Source organism: Plecotus auritus (genome assembly GCF_963455305.1).
Source record: "Plecotus auritus genome assembly, chromosome: 8".
Classification (NCBI taxonomy): domain Eukaryota; kingdom Metazoa; phylum Chordata; class Mammalia; order Chiroptera; family Vespertilionidae; genus Plecotus; species Plecotus auritus.
In genome coordinates, this window is record NC_137782.1 from 58,273,600 (window position 1) to 58,299,427 (window position 25,828).

Consider the following 25,828-nt stretch of genomic DNA (forward strand, 5'->3'; position numbering starts at 1 on the left):
TCCCTGGCATAATATATTTGCATATTTGTGTATGTTTTGCTGAACACTAACTTTATCTAGATTGTTTTGTAAGGTATAGAGGAAAAAGGACTTATGTTGAAGGCAATTTTTGTCTAGGGTCCTTCATTGCCCAGTTGTAGAACTTTGGGTACAATATTTTACTTCTCTGGGCTTCTGTTCCTTATACTGAAGGGAAGGGGCGCAACTAGGTGATATCTAAGACCCTTTCCATCTCAGAACATCTGCAAATAGAGAGCAAAATCTCAAATAGACATGCCACTGAAAAGCCTATGTTGTGTTATGCAACAGCCACCATAAGGTTTTGTATTAGGAAACCTCCAAGGACATCTCCCTCCTTAACCAAAACTGAACTCACATTTAGAGGCTTAAACAAAACATGTGTTCTGAGAAAGACCTAGATCAGCATCCTGGGAATTAAATTTTTGTAGAAGCCACTAAGCTGAAATGGAGTTCTTTAATATGAGAAAAAAAAGCAATTTTCTATTTAGAAGTGGCTAGGAGTTCTGGTCTTCTACAGTGAAATAGATATAATGCTAGGACAAGCACTCCCTGTTTCAATGACTCTGTCAACAACAGTCACATATTTTGCATGAGATTTTACTTAATTTTTCTTTGTACATTTATCTTTACAATAGTGCAGTCTCAGCAACTTTTCTGAGAATTATGATTAAATCACCTCCGCTTTAGTAGATATCAGACCAGGAGAGCACTTTTAAAAAATACCTGTTCTTCCTATATTGCTTTAACTTATTTTCCTTATATTTCTAAAAATCCTAACTGTGCTACAAGGGTCAGCTCTCCCCCATACTTCCTTAGTCAAAAATTTTACTGATTAGCTGAAACCGGTTTGGCTCAGTGGATAGAGCGTCGGCCTGCGGGCTGAAGGGTCCCAAGTTTGATTCCGGTTGAGGGCATGTACTTTGGTTGTGGGCACATCCCCAGTGGGAGGTGTGCAGGAGGCAGCTGATCGATGTTTCTAGCTCTCTATCCCTCTCCCTTCCTCTCTGTAAAATATCAATAAAAAATATATATTTAAAAAAATTTTACTGATTAAATTATAATAGTGGCATGCTAGAGCTTAAAAAGATCATAGAAATAATTTAGTTCAATCTCTTCATTTTCCAGTCATTAAAATTGAAGACCATGGAGATTTAATAGTTTAAGGTCACTGTACTATACTAGATTTCCTAAGAAACAAAGCCTGAGGCAAGGATTAAATACTAATGCCCCATTGAGAGGGAAAACCCAGCTGCTGAGAGTCAGAGAAAGGGGAAGTGAGATAGGGAAGGATGGAAAGCAAATATACAATGATGCGTTATTATGCTGCCCACTGAGTCCCAAGATCCCAAAGACAAAGCTGGTGACTCTGCAGATACATGTGTTCAGGCTTTCAAGACAGCTCCAGACACCCGTAACATGCTTCCCAATGGTCTGTCCGAGAGAGAAGGAAGAGACAATGTACCTTATGGATTGTTCTTGTTCTCCTTAATGCTCTTCAAAGTTCACCCATGGGGAGTTCACTCCCTCACACTTCCAGGTTGTGTTACCTGGCCACTTTGGCATCTTCTGGGAAAGCCAAATCCCACGCCCTGTTGCAGGTTGCCTAGAAGTGTTGGTAGAAGTCTGAGGCTCTGGATGAGGTGCCGGTAAGCCTCCTGGGGCAGAAACATGAGAACCCAAATGGACTTGGTTGCTGCTGTAACTGTCAAAGCAGAACAAGTAGCTGGGTATTTTGGAGCCAGGAAAGGCCAAGAGAAAACTGAAGATGCGTCCAATATTGTTGCATTGCTTCAGAATAACACAATCAAGATCACAAACCAATGTCTTTACACTAAATGTAATGCTCAGATAATAGCCCAGTTTCTCAACCTACCTTCAAAATTCTCTGTAATCTAAATTGACTTATTTAGTCAGCGTATTGCCAACTAAACAGCTTTCTGAGAATTTACATCATCTGCAACTAAACAACTCCACCTTTGGGATTGAGAACCCAGAACGCTTGTGTTGACATGACTATTCACTCCAGGAAATTCTCACCAAGGTAGATAAGGGTGTAAACTAATTAAAAAGTCAGAGTTTGCTTTACAAAATTCTTGCAAACCCATTTGTTCAATAAAATCTTTTCTCATCTGGGCAAACAGCTTGCTTTTCAAACAATAGTTTGCTATTTTCAAGATCCTCCCTCAATCTTAAACTGTTATTTCACAAATTTTACCGAATTCCAATCATCCACCTTGAAGGGCCTGCTTTAAACTCTTGAGCCAAGGTCTCTACCTTTTGAAATAAACATTTGATTGACTTAGAGACCCCCCCCCCCCAAAATAAACCCACCAGGAGATAGGCAATTAATTTATTTCATTGACATTTAGGTACAAATGACCAAATGATTCACACAAATAAGTGAAATCATAGTCTGAATCCCCCAAATAAAGTCAGAGAAGACCCCACACAGAATGGATAAGACCAATCATCTATTCAATTCTAAAAATTCAAAATATCATAATGCAATAAAATTAAAATATATCTATTTAAAATTACATGAATATCACCCAATTTCATTGTGCATAGTGCCCAGTTTGTTGTATAAATTCATATACTTTTCACTACATTCCTCTCTGTTTGTAAAATGGTGTGAAAATTTCCCTCAAAGGTGGATTGAATTAAATACCAGCCAGTCAGTCCAATGAAAGCTTTAGGTTAGGAATTCTCCTAACATATCTGTGAGTTCAAAAGATACATAAGTAAGCCTATGAACTTCTGTAAGTAGTGAGATAAAAAAGTTAAATAGATTGATATTTATAATAGCAACAATACCATGTAAAATGCCAACATCATCCTAGTTAGAAATTAGCAAAAACTACATGAAGGAAAATGTAGATATTTACTAAAGGACATAAAAGAAGACTTGATTAATAGAGGTAGATTAAGTTCCTTGTTGAAAGAATTTAATATTGTAGGGCCAAGGAGTCTCACTAAATTCATCTATAAATATAATGCCAATAAAAACCACCAAAATTTCTTTCTAAGAATTAACAAACTGAAAAAAATAATTAACAAACTGTTTAGAAAAGAATAATTAATTTTCTCTTGCCCTATTAGCTTTGAAACCACATTATAAAGCTAGATTATCTTGGAAATTTGTGGCATTGGTGCAGAAATCTACACATTTCATAGTAGAACAATTGAGCATGAAACAAAGGCATGTATTTATGAAAATGTAATTTATAACAAAGGTAGAATTCAAAATAAGTAGGAAAATGACAAACTATCCAACAAATAGTATTGGCATAATTGGCCATTCATTTAGGAAAAATATGTCAGATACATCATTCCATACACAAAAATAAATACAAATGGAGTAAGTAATTAAAAACAAATTATAATGGAATATTTTATAATCTAAAAAGTTTTCTAAGCAATACACTAACCCAGCAGTCATAAAAGTGATACATAAAATTTAAAAATATATATAAAATTTTAAATATAAACTATGTATAGATTTACATCTATAATTAATAGAGAACAAAATCAAATTAAAGAAAATAAAATCAGCCACTTGATAGAAAAATGGTCACATTAGGTGGTCAGCAAATTTCCAAAAGAAGATACACAAGTAAGATAAATGAAAAGATGCTCAACCTCATTGCAAATCTGGGACATTCTAAGTGAAATGAGTTCTCATGTTTTGTCCATGACATTGTCAAAATTTAAAAAAAATTGATTCCATACATAAATGACAAGAAGGTAGGTAAAGTCACTTGCTGTCATATTTTATTTATGGCATTATACATTGCTAAATATTTAAAAAGAGAAACTTGATGTTTTCAAACAAGGAGCAATACATAAAATATAATTCAATTATACAATTTCAAAATATTATTTGTATGTATACATGTGTATAAATGCCATGGTTAGGGATGAAACGATATCCATCTTTCATGTGATCACTTCTAAAAACTGGAAATAAAATTCGGGGAGGAGAAGTAAAAGTAAAAATAATGCTTTTGTTTCTCTATTTTGTGAATCTTTTACTAAAATTTTTTAGTCAGATACCACTTATCTAAGATATTTTTAACTTTTTACTGAGCATAATGTATGTTTTACACACACACACACACACACATACACACACACACACACACCCTCAGGCACCTAAAAGCATAGAAGAAAGCACACCTATGTGTATATAGCTTAATGAAATTCCCCAAGCTGAGCAAGTAATAGCAGTCAGATTATAAAACCCTCCCCCTCAAAAGGTAACCATTATCCTGACAGCTAACAACTAATATTATTTTTACCTATTTTTTTATTTTATACAAAAGACATTGTGTGCTTGGCAATTTTTTTGTATCTGGCTTTTTTGCTCAACATTATGATTTTGAATCATGTTTATGAAGATTTTTCATTCTCAATGCTGTTGAACATTCCAGAATGTATTTATTCAGTCTACTGTTGTTGGTCATTTGGGTAAAGACCCATGTTAGGTCTAATATAAGCAGTGCTGCACTGAGCATTCTTCTACGTGTCTTTAGGAGAATGAACATACGTACATGTTTGTGCTAGGTAGACACCCAGTTATTCTTGAGAAGATGTTGCCAAACAATTTTCAAAAGTGGTTTTACCAACTTCCACACACACCTCTGGCATACAAGAGTTCAGTCTACTCTATAATCTTGCCAACATTTGATATTATCAGTCTTTTTCACTTAATCATTCTAGTATTTACTTAGTGGTATATAGTTATGGTTTACCTTGCACTTTTAAAAAAGCAGTAAAGTTGAGTACCTTTCCATAGATTTATTATTTAAATACTCTCTTGTGATGTGTCTGTTCAAGTTATTTGCCCATTTCTATTGGGTTGATTTTTTATTTCATACACACACACACACACACACACACACACACACATATGGTAAGTATCTGTTCTCATTCTGTGGGTTGCTTTTTAACTTTTTAAATATATCTTTTGACATGTATTTTTTAAATCCTCACCCAAGAGCATGTTTGTAATTGATGAGAGAGAGAGAGAGAGAGAGAGAGAAACATCAATGTGAGAGAGAAAGATCGATCAGTTGCCCTCCATACTCACCCTGACCAGAGATCAAACATGCAACCTAGGTATGTGCTCTGACCAGGAATCTAACTATCACTTTTCAGTGCATGGGATGATGCTCCAACCAAATGAGCCACCCAACCAGGGCTGAAGAGTATTTTAATATAATCCAATTTATCATTTTTTATGTATAATTAATCCTTTTGGTATCCTAATTTAAAAATTTACTATTCCTAGGTGGCAAAGATATTCTGTGCTATTTTAGCTTACTTATTTGGTTTTTTTAAAAGGAATCCTATCTAATAAAAGAGTAATATGCAAATTAACCATCACTCTGCTACATCCACAAGCCACGCCCACAAGCCAATCAGGAGTGAATATGCAAATAAACCCAACCAAGATGGCTATGGCCACAGTGAGCAGGAGGAAGGCTTGGGTTTCCCAGGCAATGGAGGAAGCCAAGCTTTCCGCCTGCCCTTGCCAGCCTAGGCCTCCACTTAAGGCTACAAAGTTTCAATTATAGAAGATACATAAATCCCAACAGAAATGGCTGCCGCCACGGAGCAAGCAGAAGGCTTGGCTCCGCTCCAAGCTACAAAGTTTCAATTGTAGAAGATAAATAAATCCCAGATACCAGGGCCTCTGCTTGGGTCGCCGGGGGGCGTGGCCGGCCTGCAAACCACCACAGGCCCCTCTCCCAGGCCGCCCCATGACCCAAGAAAACCCCCACCCTGATCCGGGACACCCTTCAGGGCAAACCAGCTGGCCCCCACCTGTGCACCAGGCCTCTATCTTATCTAATAAAAGAGTAATATGCAGATTGACCATCACTTCAACACACAAGATGGCTGCCCCATGTGATCAAAGATCCTGCCCCCATGTGGACACAAGATGGCCACCACAAGATGGCCTGCAAGGGAGGGCAGTTGGGGGTGATCAAGCCTGCAGGGGAGGGCAGTTAGGGGTGACCAAGCCGGCAGAGGAGGGAAGTTGGGGGTGACCAAACCTGCAGGGGAGGGCAGTTAGGGGTGACCAGGCCTGCAGGGGAGGGCAGTTAGGGGCAAACAGGCTGGCAGGGGAGCAGTTAGGCATCAATCAGGCTGGCAGGGGAGTGGTTAGGGGGTGATCAGGCTGGCAGGCAGAAGCGGTTAGGAGCAATCAGGAAGGCAGGCAGGTGAGCAGTTGGGAGCCAGCAGTCCTGGATTGTGAGAGGGATATCTGACTGCCCGTTTAGGCCCAATCCTGGTGGTATCGAGGGGTCCCAGATTGGAGAGGGTGCAGGCTGGGCTGAGGGACACCCCTCCATGCACGAATTTCATGCACTGGGCCTCTAGTCTATATATAAAAGCCTAAGCAACTGGTTGACCAGCCGGCCAACTGACTGGCCAGTAGCTATGACGTGCAATGACCACCAGGGGGCAGATGCTCAATACAGGAGCTGCAAAGCAACAGCAACTTTGCAGAGTACTCTCTTGCATTCCGGGACATCTCAGGGGATGTTGGACAGGTGGTTTCGGCCCCCATCCCCACAGGCCAGGCCAAGGGAACCCACCTGCTGGAGGGACTCCACTCACTCCGCAGATGCCTTTCTAGCCCCAGCGCCACTCCAGGTGAGGCCAGCAGGGGAGGGACAGCAGGAGGTTGACTCCAGGGCATGTCCGGCCTGTCTTGCCCAGTCCCACCCTGCCAGCCATCTTCTAATTAATTTCCTTTCAATGTGCATGAATCTGTGAACCAGGCCTCTGGTACAATTATAAAAGACTAGGGACCCAGTGCATGAATTCATGCACCTTGAAAGGAATTGTGGTCTGTGAGGCTGCAGTGGGCACAGGGGTGGGTCTCGACCCATCCTCCATGACCCTGCCCAACCCCTCCCTCTGTGGTCCCCTGTGCCCTGTCTGCCAGCAGCCCCACTCCCACTGCCGCCACTCCCATGCACTGATGGCGCCAGCCCTGCTCGCACCCGCTGACAGTGTGGAGTGATTGGGGCCGGCGACAGCAGCAGGTGCAAGCAGCGGCTGCTGCTCCGATAACCCCTCAGGAGCAGGGGGAGGTAGAGAAGTCCTCAGGGGTGATCAGGGTCGGCAGCCTCCGCTTGCACCCGCTGATGGAGCCGAGTGATTGGGACCAGCGCCGGGCATTGGCAGCAGGTGTGAGTGGTGGCTCCAGTGCCAGCTGTGGTGTGTGGGGGGGCAGTGCTGGCAGTGGGTGGGAGTACCAGGCAGGACCATGGCACGCAGGAGCAAAGAATTTTCAGTAACCACCAGAGGCTCGCCCCAATGACAACAACTGGTGCCCTGCTCACCTGCTCCATCATCCCATCATGGCCAATGCCCGCCATGTTCCGCACACGCCCCCTGGTGGTCAGTGCATGTCATGGCGACCGATTGTTCAGTTGTTCGGTTGTTCTGGTTGTTCCGCCGTTCGGTCTATTTGCATATTAGCCTTTAATTATATAGAATTAACAAAATATATTTTACCCTGATAACACCTAAAACTTAGAGCACTAACCTTCAATAGAATTTTACAGTGAAAGTCAATACCTTCCTTGGCATGATCTTGCTAGGAGGAAATATATCATTTCCATTTAGCATTATAAAGTTTAATACCACTTCAATATTAATAAATGAAATGCATTGCCACTTGACTATAAAACTGATGATTACAGTGAATAGGCATATATAGAAAGTATAGGTGAATTCACTGAAAAACAATATCTTAGGTACTTCAGACTATTATTCATTATCCTGACAACTATGGAAACAGACTTGCCACCATGACTATCAAAAAGGACTTAAAAGATACTACATGCCTTCAGTGTTAAATTGAAAATGGTTATTGGATTTAGCCAGCATGGATGAGAAAGCTATTTCTCTATCTTATTTTAAGCACTCTTTCTTTATATCTTCTTATAACTTTCCTCGTTCTCATTTTCTTGGATTAGCAAGAAGAGTCTGATTGAAGATGGACTTTACTGAAAGAAATCAAATTTTTCTCTTTAGTCTATTTCATTTCTTCTTGATTCTTAGTGAGATTTTGTTTAGAGTTCCACAGATTTATAGAGCTCAAAGAGATTTTAAAGTCTTATCCTATCCATCTTTCAAAAACATTCACGCAATATGAGAACCAATCCTGATTGTGACAATTTGCCAAGCCTTAAGCTTTAGGGAACATAATCATCTGGTTCTGTTTTTCATTTTGACTAAGTAAAATATGAAACTATAAATAATACTGAAAAATCACTGAAATAAACTGGAAAAGTTGTTTTATTCAATGTCAGTTTTTTTCCTAATTTCTTTTACTACTGCAAATTCTTAAATGATTGTAAAGTGTTACAAGATTAAATATATTCAGTGTCTTAATGAAGAAAATGCATTCCATTATTCTCCCAAGGGTTTGGAAAGAAATGATATTGATTTGCTTAATTTCCCATGTATACTATTTTGTGTATATATTATCCTTTTTAAAAAATTCCACTTGTCACCATTTGAATCTGAAACTTGCCACTGGTGTATCTGTCATTGAAATAGCTCTCAACTGCACTTTATCTTCTTAGTCTCCTATATCTCCAATGTACCCCAATATTTTCAAGTTTATCTTCTTACTTTACCCAATTTTTTATGTTGTTTCACTTTGCACATTATACTTCAGTGGCTCCCCATAATTAAGGGGGTAAAACTCTAAGTGTCTCAATCAAGCATCATAGGTCTTCTAAAAACTGTCCTGAACTACCTCCCCAACCAATACTCATACATTCTCTGATGGCTACTTCTGATCTTCAGTAATCACATACACATGTATCGCAACTTTGCAACTAAAATCAAATAATGTTCTCTACTCCTGGAATGCTCTCCTTTTTCCTTGATTATCTGCCTTTTTCAAAGCTACCATCAGGTCCCCAGCCTTGTCATTTTGCTAATCACCCTTTCCCAGGGATAAAAACTTCTATGGAACACATTGGTTTTGTCATACATTTGAAGACTACTAAACACTGCCTGCCTTTCCATCATCCTTCCACCCATTTATTTAATGAATATGTTTTTAAAAACCTACTATTACTAAACATTAATCTAGGTAGTAGGTCAGCAAAGTCTTTACTTCTATTCTTGGAGAGACAGAAAATTAATAAATAAATATTTTTAGGTGAGAATAAGCACTATGAAAAATAAAGCAGAGTAAAGACATAAGTCAAGAGGAAAACCAAGATGGCGGCATAGGTGAACACCTAAACTGCTGCCTCACACAACAATTTCAAAACTACAGCTAAAAGACAGAACAGACATCATCCAGAACCACAGGAAAGCTGGCTGAGTGGAAATTCTACAACTAGAAGGAAAGAGAGGGGCACACGGAGACTCAGAGGAGCTGCAAAAGGCTGAGGTACAGAGACACGCACGCAGAGAGGACGGGCGGCTGAGTGCATGGCTAGCTTTCTCTAGCGGGAGAGAGACGGAAGCTCCCGACTGCACTGAACCCCAGTTCTGACTGCACTGAACCCCAGTTCTGACTGCACTGAACCCCAGTTCATAGAGAGACCCTGGGGTCCCAGACTCATACAGGGGGAGTCTGGACGGTCAGGAAAAGATAGGAGTGCACGGAAACTCAGGGGAGCCACGAAAGGCAGAGGTCTGGAGGCACGCGCTCAAGTGCGCACAGAGAGGACTGACTGCTGAGTGTGCCACCGGCTTTCTCTAACGGGAGGAAGACGGAAGCTCCAACTGCGCTGAACTCCAGTTCTGACTGCACTAAACCCCAGTTTCAGGCGAGACCCTGGGGACCTAGACTCATACGGGGGGAGTCTGGACTGTCGGGAAAAGAGAGGAGTGCACAGAAACTCAGGGGAGCTGTGAAAGGCAGAGGTCTGAAGGTGTGCGTGCGAGTGTGCGCAGAGAGGACTGACTGCTGAGTGTGCCGCTGGCTTTCTCTAACGGGAGGTAGACAGAAGCTCCCGACTGCGCTGAACTCCAGTTCTGGGCAAGAATCTGGGAATCCAGATTCATTGGGGGAGAAACTGGACTGTCTGGCAGTGAATGAAACTCAAGGGCGGCTTTCTCTCAGAGGTGCTTGCAGCGATTACTGAGGGACACTGAGACCCAGAGGCCTCATAGGGCAAGGCTGACAGGAAGCCAAGGTTGTCTGCTCAGCCCTGAGACTCCGCCCCATCCAAGCTGAGCACAGAGGCTTTTACAATTTTGCAAGTATTGTCTCATAAGGGTGTCTCCAGCACAGAAGTTCTCCCAGCATAGACACAGCTGATCTTCACAGCCAATTGGCCTGGAGGTCAATTCCTCCCAGTGATACCAACAACAATCAAGACTTAACTACAACAAGGCTGTACACACAGTCCACAAAGGGGTTCACCAAGAGTGTCCACCTCAGGTTAACTGGGGAGGCTGACCCACTGGGCCATATAGGACACCTAGCACACAAAGCCACTCTATCAACTCAGGGAAGCAGCAAAAATGTGGAGACAAAGAAACAGATGACAAACGAAAGAAATGGGGGAAAGCAAACAACCGGATATAGAGTTCAAAACCACGGTTATAAGGTTTTTCAAGAATTTCCTAGAAAAGGCAGATAAATTTAGTGAGACCCTGGAGGATATGAAAAAGGACCAACTAGAAATTAAACATACACTGACTGAAATAAAAAATATTATACAAAGACCTAACAGCAAACTAGAGGAACACAAGCATCAAGTCAAAGATTTGAAGTATAAAGAAGCAAAAAACACTCAACTGGAAAAGCAAAAAGAAAAAAGAATCCAAAAATTTGAAGATAGTGTAAGGAGTCTCTGGGACAACTTCAAGCGTACCAACATCAGAATTATGGGGGTGCCAGAAGAAGAGAGAGAGCAAGATACTGAAAACCTATTTGAAGAAATAATGACTGAAAACTTCCCCCACCTGGTAAAAGAAATAGACTTACAAATCCAGGAAGTGCACAGAATCCCAAACAAAAGGAATCCAAAGAGGACCACACCAAGACACATCATAATTAAAATGCCAAGAGCAAAAGACAAAGAGAGAATATTAAAAGCAGCAAGAGAAAAACAGTTAATTACCTACAAGGGAGCACCCATACGATTGTCAGCTGATTTCTCAACAGAAACTATGCAGGCCAGACGGGAGTGGCAAGAAATATTCAAAGTGATGAATAGCAAGAATCTACAACCAAGATTACTCTACCCAGCAAAGCTATCATTCAGAATTGAAGGTCAGATAAAGAGCTTCACAGATAAGAAAAAGCTAAAGGAGTTCATCACCACCAAACCAGTATTATATGAAATGCTGAAAGGTATTCTTTAAGAAGAGGAAGAAGAAGAAAAAGGTAAAGAGAAAAATTATGAACAACAAATACATATCTATCAATAAGTGAATCGAAAAATCAAGTGAATAAAAAATCTGATGAGCAGAATAAACTGGTGAATATAATAGAATCAGGGGCATAGAAAGGGAGTGGAATGACAATTCTCAGGGGGAAAGGGGTCTGGTGGGTGTGGAAAGAGACTGGACAAAGGTCGTACACTTATGGATGAGGACAGTGGGGCGGAGGTAAGGGCAGAGGGTGGGGTGGGAACCGGGTGGAGGGGAGCTATGGGGAGAAAAAAGAGGAACAATTGTAATAATCTGAACAATAAAGATTTATTAAATTAAAAAAAAAAGACGTAAGTCAAAGTGACAGTACAGGTGTGTGATCTATTTTACAAATGATGATCAGGGAAGACTTCTTCACTGAAGCAATATTTGAGAAATAAATGTGTGCTAGGCAAAGTAGCTGTGGTGTGCAATAAAAAGTGTCTGCATATTTCCACTGAGGGGGAATATCATATGCAAATTTCCAGCAAGATAGTCTGTTGTCTAGGAATTCTGCAGAATTATTCTCTAAAATATTTATTCAAAAGATTTCTATAGGGGAGACTTGTCCCTTTTTCTCCAAATAAAGTAATATATCTAGTAGAATTTTACCTGAGTGGAGGTCACAGCCTTGGGATGTTACAACAGTGGCTCACAGGGCCTCCTGGATTGCTATAAAGGTAGTCTGAACCTATATTGATTTCCTTTGGGCAAATAGGAAAATTCTTGGTCTCCCTCTAAATCTCATTTATGGAAAATCTATGCCACTTATGGAGCCCAAGATGATCAAAATACATGAAGTTTCCTACTTTCATATAAAGTTTCCATATAACAATAAGGAGAAAGCCTAAACATTCCATGGCCATTGCTCTTAAAAGAGAATCAGGGAAGGGAGACACTTTGAAGGTCACCTTTCTCCTATTGTCTGAAATTTCCTTCTCATTGTGATGAAGAGAACCAAGGAGGTCTCTGGCTAGAGGATGAAAGAATCTCTAATTTCAGAAGATATTAGATTCCCAATAAAATAATATATAACTTTTGAGTGAATAAATGAGATATTCTATCATCTTCATGGGAATTAAATCTTAGAAAGAAATTAATATATATAATGATGGTCAACCCAATATATATTAAGGAAATATGGATTATAGAGCTAATTAATGTCAGGGTTTAAACCTAGTTTCTTAGTTTGTGTTTGTTCTAAATTCAGTATTTTTAATTTGGCTATAGTACAAATGCACTAACATGGGAAGTATTTATTTTTATACTAGAGGACCGGTGCATGAATATTCATGCACTGGAGGGGGGTCCCTCAGCCCGGCCTGCCCTTCTCACAGTCCGAGAGCCCTCAGGGGTGGGAGGTGACCTGGCGATCAGGGGAAGGTGACACCCCATCACACCTCTGCTGCTGCCACTGCCAGCAGCGCAAGCCTCGGCCAGCTCTGGTTACCTGAGCCTCTGGCAGCCCTGGGCAGCTGAGCAGCCACCATCTGAAGCTTGCCTGCACCTCGGGCCAGCCCTGGGAGGCTGGGGGGCTGAGGGGACTGGGGGACTCTGGAGGCAGGTGCACAGCAAGGCCGGACCTGCCTGGGGGTGGGCCCGGCCTTGCCGCACGCCTGCCATCCCAGTGGGGCTGAGGGGACTGGGCACCGCCATCTTGTGACTGTGGGTCCTGCCATCTTTGAGGGCGGGGCAGTCAATTAGCATATTCTCTCCTTATTGGTTGTGGGTGCCTCCATCTTTGAGGGTGGGGCAGTCATCAGCATATTCCCTCTTTATTAGATAGGAGGATTTAAAAATCAGTGTTTTATTTTTCTAGTATAAAATGTTTTGCCATTAGCAGGTCTATAGTACAAGCAAATCTACAATAACTTCATTTAACCTTCAAAAGTATATATGATATTTTATAAAATGATACTACTTTCTATTGACTGAAGATGTTTGAAAACTAAGAGTTTCTGAAATTACATCATTAGAAGTCATTAAAATGAGATTCTGAAGCAATTTGAGGGAATTTTTTAAAATCAGAGATATTTTCTTTGTATCTCCCATATTTCTTCTTGTTTCTTTCATTTCCATATTGAGTCACCAGGCTTGCTCACATCCTGAATTAATTTCTTTTCATCTTTCTTCTATGTTGAAGCTATCTGTGTAATTGTCAGTACGTCACTACTCTATCTTCATTTCGCAGATGACTAAACTGAGTGAATGACTTGACTTGGACTAAGTTGTTAGCCTGGGTATACTTTGAGCTCTCAGCTGGAAAAGCACTGGCCGATGTAAGGTGTAATTACAATTTACAGCCCCTTATTCTGCAGCATGTTGGTTAGCTACTAACTCGCCCTCCATGTACACTGATCTACACTTCCCCTTTTGGGCTAGTTCTCCTTACAAAAGCTATTATTTGGATACACCTCACTGTTACTCTTGTCTTCTCCATATATGAAAATGAATAATTTTTATGGCAAATTTATTTTCTAAAAAGGTGAAAAAAATCCACGGAGGAAAGTGTCAAATCACTTTTAGGACTCTTTGTTTTTAAAACGACATGTCTGCCACATCTTTAATATTTGTGCAGTGCTACAAAATGTTCCTCATAAAATGATGCATGTGTAGGTTTGAGCTCATTATGAGTAAAGCTTTAAATTAAATTATTATAAGTGGTTTTAGAATATACCAATAATGCATTGACCATCTGTCTGCTCGATTGCATTTCTCAGTAGCTGATTCATAAAAAGAAATTCCTCTCAAATTCAGCAAATGTATAAATAACAGTTGATAATGTTTTTATTCCTAAAAAAGTTAAATACTAAAATATGTTATGGTCTTTTCTGTTTTCCCTTACTGAGTCATATCATAAATAAGAGAATTTTATGTAATGTATTTTGTATCATTAAGAAGACTGAATCTAAATGGGAAAATAAGATTTAAAAGTGTATGCCACTATATTATTAAGTGAATAATAGAATGATTCATAGCCTCGAAGGTGTAAAGCACTCAAGATTAGAAACAGACTCCTTGAGGTCAGGCTAGTCTGGTAAGGTTTCAGAGAGTAGGAAAATGAAAAATTTGATATGAATGAAATATTAGATGAGGGATGGCAGAAAGTAATGGCAATAGCAGGAAGCCGATTTTTACATGGTTGAACAATACAGAAATAAATCTAGAACGGTAAAGAGATGAGCTATGTGAATTAAAGATTTTGTACCAGGATGATGAGAGATGAGGTCAACTGATGAAGTTGAACTACCAAGCAGATTAAAAAATTTGAATTTTGCCCTAACTGGTTTGGCTCAGTGGCTAGAGCGTCGGCCTGCAGACTCAAGGGCCCCAGGTTCGATTCTGGTCAAGGGCATGTACCTTGGTTGCGGGCACATCCCCAGTAGGGAGTGTGCAGGAGGCAGCTGATCGATGTTTCTCTCTCATCGATTTTTCTAACTCTCTATCCCTCTCCCTTCCTCTCTGTAAAAAATTAATAAAATATATATTTTTTTAAATTGAATTTAACCTGCAAAAGTGAACATTATTTTTTCATGAGCATCTTAAGTGGCATCTAATACTAATAGGAAATGTTTTCTCTTCATTTAGTGAGCTGTAGACATGGAGGGTTTCTGTGGTAGGTTGCGAATAAAATGCAGATTTGGGCATTTTATAAGGCATACTAAAAATAAGCAGAAATACTACCAAATAATTTAAAAATGAGAATGAATTTAATTCTATCTTACACCTTTATTAAATTGACTATTCTATATCCATATTCACTAGTTGTATAGTAATATTACTTGGGGTAAAGTTTTCTCAGGTTATATGTCACCAGCTGTACAATGAAAATAAAAAAAATAAATGCAAATTGTAATATATATTTGTTTGATAGCCCTAAAGATAAATTATTAGCCACTACTTGGTTTAATACTGTGGCATAGATTATTGCAACTCACCATACCTTATCTGCTGCCCTACACCCCCAACTTCCCCTATAATTAGGTTAGGATAATGAGATTGGTTCCGGCCAACGGATTGTGAAAAGTGATGTGTAATGTATATTTCTTCTAGGCCAGGACAATGAAGATTATGTGTGCGCTTTTAATCCTTCATGTCCCCTTGCTACAGCAACCTTGGAGGTCACATGCTGAGATGGGGACATGACAAGATGCAAGCATAGATCTCCAAGTCTCCAGTGGATGGGAGTCCTCCAAAAGCTTCATAAGGAAAAAGCAAGCTCTTCCTGTGTCAAACCAAGAGTTCACAAATTATGATCTATTGGCCAAATCTGGCCTGCAGCCTGCTTTTGCATAGATTTCAAGCTAAGAATGTTTTTCACATTTTTAAATGGGGGAGAGCCAAAAAATAATATATTCTGATACATGAAAATCAAGTATAGTGTTCACAAAGTGTTATTAAAACATGGGTGCTCTCATTTGTTTATATATTGAGTATGGCTGCTTTTGTGCTACAACAAGAGTTGAGAATTTGTGATAGAGACCATCTGGATCACAGACCCTAAAATGTTTACTATTTGACTCTTTATAGAAACATTTTGGTGTCAATGCTCCCCACATCCTAGGCACCCATGAGATGGATCTCTGTCATCATATTGTTACTAGTGATTCCTGCCTTCTGCCCAATGATAGCTGATGAGATCAGAGTTGAAAATTCACCAAAACTGAACAAATACAATGGTCTCTGCCATAAAACTGGAGTAAGAGTTTAAATTCAAGAGATTAGGGAAGACTTATGAGAACAAGATAATTTGGGAGGTAAATCCGGTCATTGCCCAACATATGTTCAAAAAAGCAGAGATACAAGCCAGGAAATCCCACCAAGAAGGAGGGAGAGAGGTGCTTTGGGTTGTCCACTACGTCTCCTGTTCTCAGGTCCAGGCATTCCATACTGCTCCTTTTCTCACATTCCACAAAATTCCCCTTTACTTTTATTTTTAAAACTCCAGTTAATTGATTCATTTATCTGCTTGAACCAGCATGAACGATTTTTTTACTTGAGAATGGAAAAATACATCCAGACACTAACCTCAAGATACATTTAATTAAAATTCCCAGAAAATATTTATCAGTATTTAATAGGGAAAAGCTCTAGGGGAAAGAAAATGAACTGTCCTAGAGATAGCACTAACATCCTGGAGATATCCTAGAGAACTTTGCAAAGTTTCTAATAAATTTAACATAATGTTATAAATAAGTTTTATACTTTATTTTTCCTTTTATAGTTTTATTAACTAGAGATATTTTCTATATGAAGGTGTTTGACCCCCAAACTTTCTTGCTGTATGATTTTTAATCCTCTCCCAAGAATATGTTTTTATTGATTGAGAGAGAGAGAGAGAAAGAGAGAGATATAAAGACAGAGAGAGAGAGAGAGAGAGAGAGAGAGAGAGAGAGATCAGTTGCCTCCTGTGCATGCACCAACCAGGGATTGAACATGAAACCTTTGGTGTACAGGACAACACTGCAACCAGCTGAGCTACCCGGCCAGGGCCTTGCTGTATGATTTTGTAGAGTCGCTTAAGCATGTAAATTTCTAAGAGTCAGCTTCAAGCTTTAATGAGGAGTAATACTCCATAAGTCTAATAACAGAATTTCTAAACTTGAAGTTCATGGATTAAATTCAGCAGTCCTAAATTCTCCTGAATATTGTAAGCAAAATATATGTGTACATATTTTCATTTTTTATTTAGGGAATACAAAGCTTTCATCAGTTCCTTAAAGGGACCCATGATGTAAGACAGTGTTGAGAAACATAAACCTAAAGAATCATCATTACGATCAATGAAAAAAAATATTGTTATTAACATACATAAATAGTACACAGTACACTTGACAAATGCTTGTGTGTTTCTCTTTCTCCTTTCTCATTTATTCAGACCTCACCTATATGAGCTTTATTCCCCCAATTATGTTACAATTCTCTTACTGGCAAAGACTACCTTATAGTTCCTTGTATGGCTTCCATTGCAACTAAGTACAATAGAATACTGCTACAGATTGAATATCTGTGCTTCCCAAAATTTCCAATATTAACACCTAATCTCCAATGTGATGGTATTAGGAGTTGGGGCCTTTGGGAAGTGATTAAGTCATGAGGCTGGAGCACTCATGAATGGGTTTCATGCCCTTGTAAAAGAGACCCCAGACAGCTCCCTCACCTTTCTGACATGTGACAATATAGGGGAAAGACAGCTGTCTAGGAACCAGGAAGTGGGTCCTGATTAGACACCACATCTATCAGCATCTTGATCTTGGACTTCTTCTTTTTAAAAATCTATTTTTAAATAAGTAGTGTATTCACATGGAACAAAATCCAAAAGGTGCACTTTATTGTATCATTGAAATTTGCTAAGAGAGTAGAATTTAAATATTTTCAACAACAACAACAAAAGATAAACATGTGCAGTGATGTGTAAATTAACTAGATCTTGGACTTCTTAGCCTCCAGAACCGTGAGAAATGTCTGCTATATATAAGCAATCCAGTTTATGGTATTTGTAATAGCAGCCTGAATGGACTAAGACAGAACCTATTAAGTATTTATTGAAAAGATTGCCAAAACAGTCATCGTGGATATATGTGTATGTATGTGTGTGTGAAGAATTATTTTTAATATCAAATGGTTTTTTTCCTTTCTATGTTTTTTCTTGCAGCTTTTTAAACATGGAATAAAAGGTTCATTTAAAACTGGAACCAAAATCCATCACCAGCTCCTTCTGTCTTTTTATAATCCTATATAGTAAAAGCCTAATATGCAAACCGACTGAACGGCGGAATGACCAGAGGAACGACTGGTTGCTATGATGCACACTGACCACCAGGGAGCAGATGCTCAACACAGAAGCTGCCCCCAGCCTGCAGGCCCAGGCCAGCCAAGATGGGTGCCAGCGCACCCCCCGCCCCAGTCGCCCCGCTGGTCGCCCTGCAGAGGGAGGCAACTGCTGGCAGCAGCGGGGGGTGGAACCGGTGAGTGGGCAGTACCAGGCAAGCCAAGGTGGGTGCTAGTGGGGCCCCCCTGATTGCCCCACTGGTCACTCCACAAATTGTCCCCGATCGCCAGCCAGGCCTACGGACCCTTCCCATGCACTAATTTCGTGCACCAGGCCTCTATTATTTTAATAATATTTGTATTCTGAGAGTGAGAAGGATATCTTTATACAAATAATCTCATAACCTACTTTTTCCTCAAAACTATAAAACTTTCTGGAAATGTGGAGAGAAACGTTTTGGCAGCTACATCTTTTTACATTAATATCTATGATTGTATTCCCCTTTAAAACTCCAGGCGTCTTCCTGTTGGGTTATTTCCCTCAGAAATGCTGTTGTGGAAATTCTCTGTCACTCAGCTGTCGCTGGCCTGCTCCCTTCCCTGCTTAGACTCCTCCAGCGACACATCCCTCTTGGTTGCTACACAGTCACCCTGGGAGGCAGAATCACTGTGCAAGTGCTTTCCTTCAGCTGGATGGCCTCTTTAAACGTGTTTTTATTCGGCCATAATTTGAATCTAATTCTTTCCAACTCTTGGATTTTGACAAACTATTATATTACAGTACACAGGACCTGAGATTTCTACTTTTTATTTGTGTGGGGTTTCTTTTCTAGGAATTCCCAAAACACAGTAAGAAATCAAAACAATCCACTTAGAAAATGAACAAAAGACACGAACAAACATTTCATCAAAGAAGCTATATAGCTGGTAAATAAGCATATGAAAATATGTTCAACCATCATTAGCTATTAAGGAAATGCAATTAAAAATACAATGAAATATTACTATATACCTATCAGAAGAGCTAAAATAAAATAAACATGATAATAGCAAATGCCGACAGGGCGGCAGAGAAACCAGGTCACTAGTATATTGTTGGTGAGAAATTAAAATGGTATGGTCACTTTTGAAAACAGTTTAGAAAGCTGCATAGAAGCTACACACACCATATGACCAAGTAATTGCACTCCTGAGCATTAATCTCAGAGAAATGAAACTTATGTTTATACGAAAACCTGGATGTGAATTTTGTGTCAGCTTTGGTTGTAATAGTGAAATACTAGAATCTGATCAGATGTTCTTCAACAGGTGAGTAGCTAACAAATTATGGCACATATATAGCCTGGAAAGCTACTCAGCAGTAAAAAGACACAAAATATTGCTCTACTGGAAAACTTGCATGAATCTTCAGGGAATCATGCTGAGCAAAATGCCAATCCCAAAAGGTTATGTATTGTATGATTCCATTTATATAACAGTTGAGAAGTAGAGATGGAGGATAGATGAATGATTGCCAGGGTTTAGTAACCCTGGGTGAGGGGGGAGCTGAGAAGGAGGCTGCAAAAAGGTGGATGTAATTATAAAAGGGCAACAGGAGGGTTCCTGTGGTTTTGAAACTGCTCAGTATCGCAACCATAAGTGGTGGGAACACAAACTTACATGTTGTGAAACTGTACAGAACTAAACACATGCACACACACACACACACAGAGAGAGAGAGAGAGAGAGAGAGAGAGAGAGAGAGAGAGAGAGAGAAAGAGAGAGAGAGAGAGAGAGAGAGAGAGAGAGAGAGAGAGAGAGAGAGAGAGAGAGAGATGAGTACACACAAAACTAAGGAAATCTGAATAAGATTAGTGGATTGTGTCAATGTGATATTATGGTATCGTTTCACAAAAGGGTCCATTGGAGAAATCTGGGCAAAGTGTCTACTGACCTCTCTGTATTATTTCTTACAACTACTTGTGAATCTATAATTGTCCCAATAAAAATGTCAATTTAAAAAAATTTTGATTAAAATATCCACAAGTGCAGAAAAGATACCTTATGGGAATTATCATTTGCTTGATTCAGTAAAGAAAAAAAATTTTAACCTCATGAGAGGATCATCACAGTAATTCTTTAACTAAACTTTAAAAAATATATGTGACATGTAAAGTTTTTTCCTAGAGTAAACTCACAAGGAGATATACCCAGTGTTTAAAGTGAGTTGAGCATCTTCTTACTTTACTGTCATTAGAGAGCAGACAAGTCCCACTCTAATAATTTCTCTGCAAATATTCTATTTACAAAATGGACCCAGGGTGATTGCTTTAGTGTTAGTGAAATCTCTAAATTCTATCCTGAAATGCTAAGGAGAGTTGAAGGGACTCTTGAGCATCATGTGATTTTCCCCAGGGGCAGGTGGCCAGCACTGCAGAAATGCCCCGATGCCCCAGCCCAGGGTCCCAGCACTGAGGCCACAGTAGAATGCTTGAATGGTAACAGACAGGAAGCATGAGCTCTGCGGGCCCCCAGAACCTTTCCAAATTGTCATCTCTACTGTCGGTGGACTCCTTTCATGATGTCCTGTTTCCTTCTGGAGTGCCTTTTTCTCTGCTATTTGGGGATTAAAACGGTTGAGTATGAAACAATATATTTTTTCTTGGGTCAAATGTCTTTCACCTGGATACACACTTCCAAAACTACAAATGTGATCATTTTGCAAAAATTTGTTCAAAGTTCATAATTGACTATCTTTGTAAGTAAAGTACCCTTTTTTATTGTTTTTAAGATGAGATCAGAAGTGAAGATGTTGATGTAGGTATATTTTCAGATAGTATAGAAAACTTCTTGTTGAAGTGTTCGGGTATATTTCTAGGGCACTTTGGGCCTCCACGCACCTGCCCAAAATAAAAGGTTCAAATCTTCATATCATTGCTTCTCTGAACCCACAGACATCTGTGGCTAACCACGCAAAACCATGACTGAACTGAAGCACCACAGAGACATCTACTGGTTGGTTTCTTTTCTTCTGGTCTGGGTTTTTAAGAGCTTATTTTCTTGCCATAAGAAAAGGTGACTAACCAGCGTCATTCGGCATTGCATAGAAGCACTGAATATACACTATGCAGACAATTATATTGCCCAGTCACCTGGGACAATTAATCAGAAATCTGGAAGGACTGAAGTGCTCACAGTCCAATCTTCTCACCACATGCACTCCACTGGTTTTTATAGGGATTCTGACAACCAAGATGGCAAAGAGCCAACCCTGTTAAATCCAGCCTGCGAGGCAGGGGGTGGGCACAAACAGGGCAACACAAATATGACCCAATTGGAAAAACACGAACATGGCATTCTAGTCTTTACACAGCTTATTTCCTATAGCTCAGTAATAGGCAATAATTCGGAAAATAGATAATGATTAGAAATACTTGTTTGGGACATATTCTTAGACTCACATCTGCAGCTGAGAAACTAAGGTTTATTTTTAAGAGGGAGGACCAGTGGCAAGTGTCAATTCCATTGGGCTCCCCCCTGAGAGAGGCTGACCCCTTGGACTGAAAGGGATGGTGGCTTTCAGGTCCCTGCTTCGTGATACGTTTGCGTTTTATAAACCTGCTTTCACTTGTCTAGAATGTTTCAACTGTTGTTCTGTACTTTCATACTTTATATGGACATCTTTGGAGACCTGGTTGTTTTAAGTTTCACTAGAGAGAATATTTTACCTCAAATACAATTGTGGAGAACAATGATGGCACAAGCTGAGCTGTGTGATAGCTGATTGAATTTTAATTGATTCAATTATAGAATGAATTTGGAACATATGAGATGGTTCATGGATCTTAGGTACAATTGAGCTAGACATTTGACACGAAGTTATGATTTATTTCTGAGACTGTCCTCTCTGGCTTGCCTACACAAGGAAAAAGCATAACTTTATGCTAGAACCAAAGACAAAAACCTGAACTGTTGAGCAGATTTCATATAAAATATATTTCCATTGATATAGAAGAGAATGATATTGATTTGCAAAAGAGAAATAAATAGATAAAGAAAAAGGTACCACCTTTCCTTTGTTTTGTTAAAAATCTACTTCAGAATTTATCATATGCCATAAACATTAGCTATGAGGTAGGATTCCTGTTGTTTTCACTGCTTATGGAAGCAGCATAGCTCATTGTAAAAATTTAAACCCCTTATTATTCCATCATTTCCCACAGTAAACCAAAATGGCTAAGTTTGCTATATATTCTTTTGGTGTTCATATGCATATACAAACATGCACATCTACATACAAGCAAAAACATGAAAGCATACCATAGCACTCTTTTGTTGTCTTTTTTCTAAACTAATTGTGTGTCGGATATATTTTTTCGTAATACAGATATAACTACTTCATCCCTTTAAAATGCATTCTCTATTCACCCATACATTAGCTTTCCTCTAATTTCCTCTTTGAGAGGACAGGGTTCTTTAACCCACAGCATAATCAGAGGATTTGGTTTTTCTGTTGAGGGTCTTTCCCCATATCTTCTCATTTTGACACGGATCTCCCTCTCTTATTATCTGTTGCCACCTACAAATGTTTCTTTACATCCAGCAGCTAGGTGGACAATCCTCCCTTCTTGTTACAATGCCATGATTCATTCTCTCCCTTGTCTTAGAGAGTCATTCAACAAGTATAAAGTGCTGACTATATTTCAGTCATTACATAGACATGAGTCATCAAAATAGACATGAGCGCTGCCCTCTTGAAGTTTATAATGATGTACATATTTCTTTTAAAAAATGTATTGTTGACAATATTACAGATGTCCCCCATTTCTCCTCTTGGCCACCCTCCCCCCTCTCCCCTTGCACCAAGCCCCAGCTCCTCCCCAGGCCTTTACCACACTGTTGGCTATGTCCACGGTGTACATATTCCTTGATTAAAAGAATGTATGAAGGAACCAGGAGACTGGAGCTTAAAGGAAATAAAGCACTTGCCCGGAATAACTCAGCTAGTAAATGGCAAGCTGTCATATCATCACACTCCACTGATTTAAATACCTTTGTTTAAAGTATCTATTCATCCCCCCCCCCTTTTTTTTTTGTTAATCCTCACCCAAGGATATTTTTTAGAGAGAGTGGAAGGGAGAGAGAAGGAGAGAGAGAAAGAGAAACATTGATGTGAGAGAGACACATGGATTGGTTGCCTCCCATATACACCCCAACTGGGGCTGGGGATTGAACCTGCAACCCCGGTACTTGCCCTCGACAGGGAATCGAACCCGTGACTCTTAGGTGCATGGGGCGATGCTCCAACCACTTAGCACACTAGCCAGGGCTCTACTCATCTCCTTTTGAAAAAACTCAAAGGGAGAGATGTTTCTTCCTTCCTGACTCTCCTGAATGCCCCAACTATGAATTTTCTTTCCGAACCCCTGTGGGCTTGGGACATACGTTTACTAAGGCTGGTGCCCTCCCAAGTCTCCCAGAATAGCTGGAAGGAGGGAAAGTCTGGCAGGAAAGGGGAAGATCTCATGTTTCCACGTCCAAAGTACAGGGATAGTAGCAGAGTTCTCTATGTTTTATATTTTAATATATTGTTTTCAATGTGCTTTTCTTCAGGAATGCAGGTTTCGTTTCCATAGTGGGCCATTTACATCAAGCACATGTAACCCTTCCAAAAATATATACTAATTTTCAGAAACAATTTCTTATACCTAATCATAGAAATATCTCACTATTCTTGTAATTTCTGTGTATTGTCAGTGAGGTCATGTGTCTTCCCAACCATTTCTATCCATTAGTTGTTGTTTTTTTTCTGACGAGCACATTTATGTCCTTTGTCCACGTTTCTTTTTGCTCATCTATAAGTATCTCATTAACTTGCAAGTACTCACTAAACACAAAAAATATTTTTAAATTTTTATCATATGTTGAAAATATTTTTCTCAGTTTGTTGTTGACTTTGTTTCATTGTGTCCTTTTCTGTGTCAAAATGTAAGGACTTGCATGCAAGTGCTATTTGCTAATATTTATCTCGACAGCTTCTGAGTTTTGACATGGGGTATACAGTGTCTCTACAGAAATATAAACTAATTTTGTTTCTAATTTTTAATGAAGAGAGATGGTATAATATGGTCAGCATATTTTTACTCCATAGCTATCACAGTATTTAGAAACTGCTCAGGAAATTTCACTTTAGTTCTTTCCTTAAATTCTTAGAGGTGAAGCCTGTCAGAGATGGATTTGGGGCGTGGCCTTGAATCTAGAGAATATAAAAAAGAACTTCCTGGAGATCTAATGTACAGAATGGTGATGCTAGTTAATAATACTAAACTGTATACTCAGAATTTGCTAAGTGTTCTCAACACACACACACACAATAGTAACTATGGGGAATTTATGGATATATTAATTAGCCTGATTGTGATAATCATTTCACAACAAATATGTACATCAAATCATCCCATTACACACCTTAAATACATACAAATTTCATTTGTCAATTATACTTCAATAAAGCTGGGGAAGAAAAAGGAACTCCCTATGTCAGAAGAGAAAATCAGTAAAAGCTAAAAAAAAACAAAAACAAAAAAACAAGGGAAGTGTAGGAATAAATAGAAAAGGTGAAAGATGTTATTCTCTCCTACTTTCTCAAATGGTTTTGGGTGTGTGACCCACAAAAGCAACCCCGCATGTGACCAATGAATCTCCCAAAGCATTCTGGGGTCTGTGTTGTCAGCCATTTCAATGGCCAATTAGCACACAATTGATTGGATTAAGCATGCAGTCGTCTAAATTAGACTTTCAGTAATCTGACTGACCATGTTAGACCCTGTGCAACACAGACTCCCCTCAGGCTAACGCTAAGGACTTCACACTGTGAGAAAAGAGGCTGTGTACCAGCAACACAGACTTTGCCAGGACAAAGCAAATCAACCCATATGGACCGCAAAGACTACTCAGGATGGAGAGGCCGTGGAACAAAGGGTTTTGCTTGAAGCCCAATTTCACCCCCATGCTGCCCTATTGTGACTTCAGATAAGTTATTTAAGACCATAAGCCTTAGTGTCCTCCTAAGATGGAATAGACAAATTAATATCTCTATTACGTGAATGTTTTATTAAATTAAGTAACAATGTCTATAGTGCTCCTAGATTATAACCAGATGTGCAGCAAATTCTTGCAAAGCTTCTTCATGAGCTTCTCTTTCTATCTCCTCTTCATGTTTCATAATCTCAAGGCCTCATAATTTTCTTATCCATTCAAAAAATTGTTTCTGAGTGCCTACTTTGCATAAGACACCATGCCTTGGGCTACTAGACTGGTATACCATTGAATAAAACACGAGTTTTGCTCTTAAAAGGAGCTCATAGGTTAATTAGAGAGATAATAATAATAAAAAGGCAATATTCATTGGGAAATTATTCTGTGCTAGATGCTTAATTTCTTCTTAATTTTCACAGCTACCCTAAACGCTACATGCTATCTTTACCCACGTTTTTACAGATGAATAACACAGAGTTAGGAAACGTGTTCCAAAAGTCACGTAACCTGTAAATGTCTGAGCGAAGATTCAAACCCAGATTTCCATAAAGTCAGAGCCCAAGTTTTTAACCAGGCTTAAGCACGCTGGTATACTAAAAAGTAACATGGT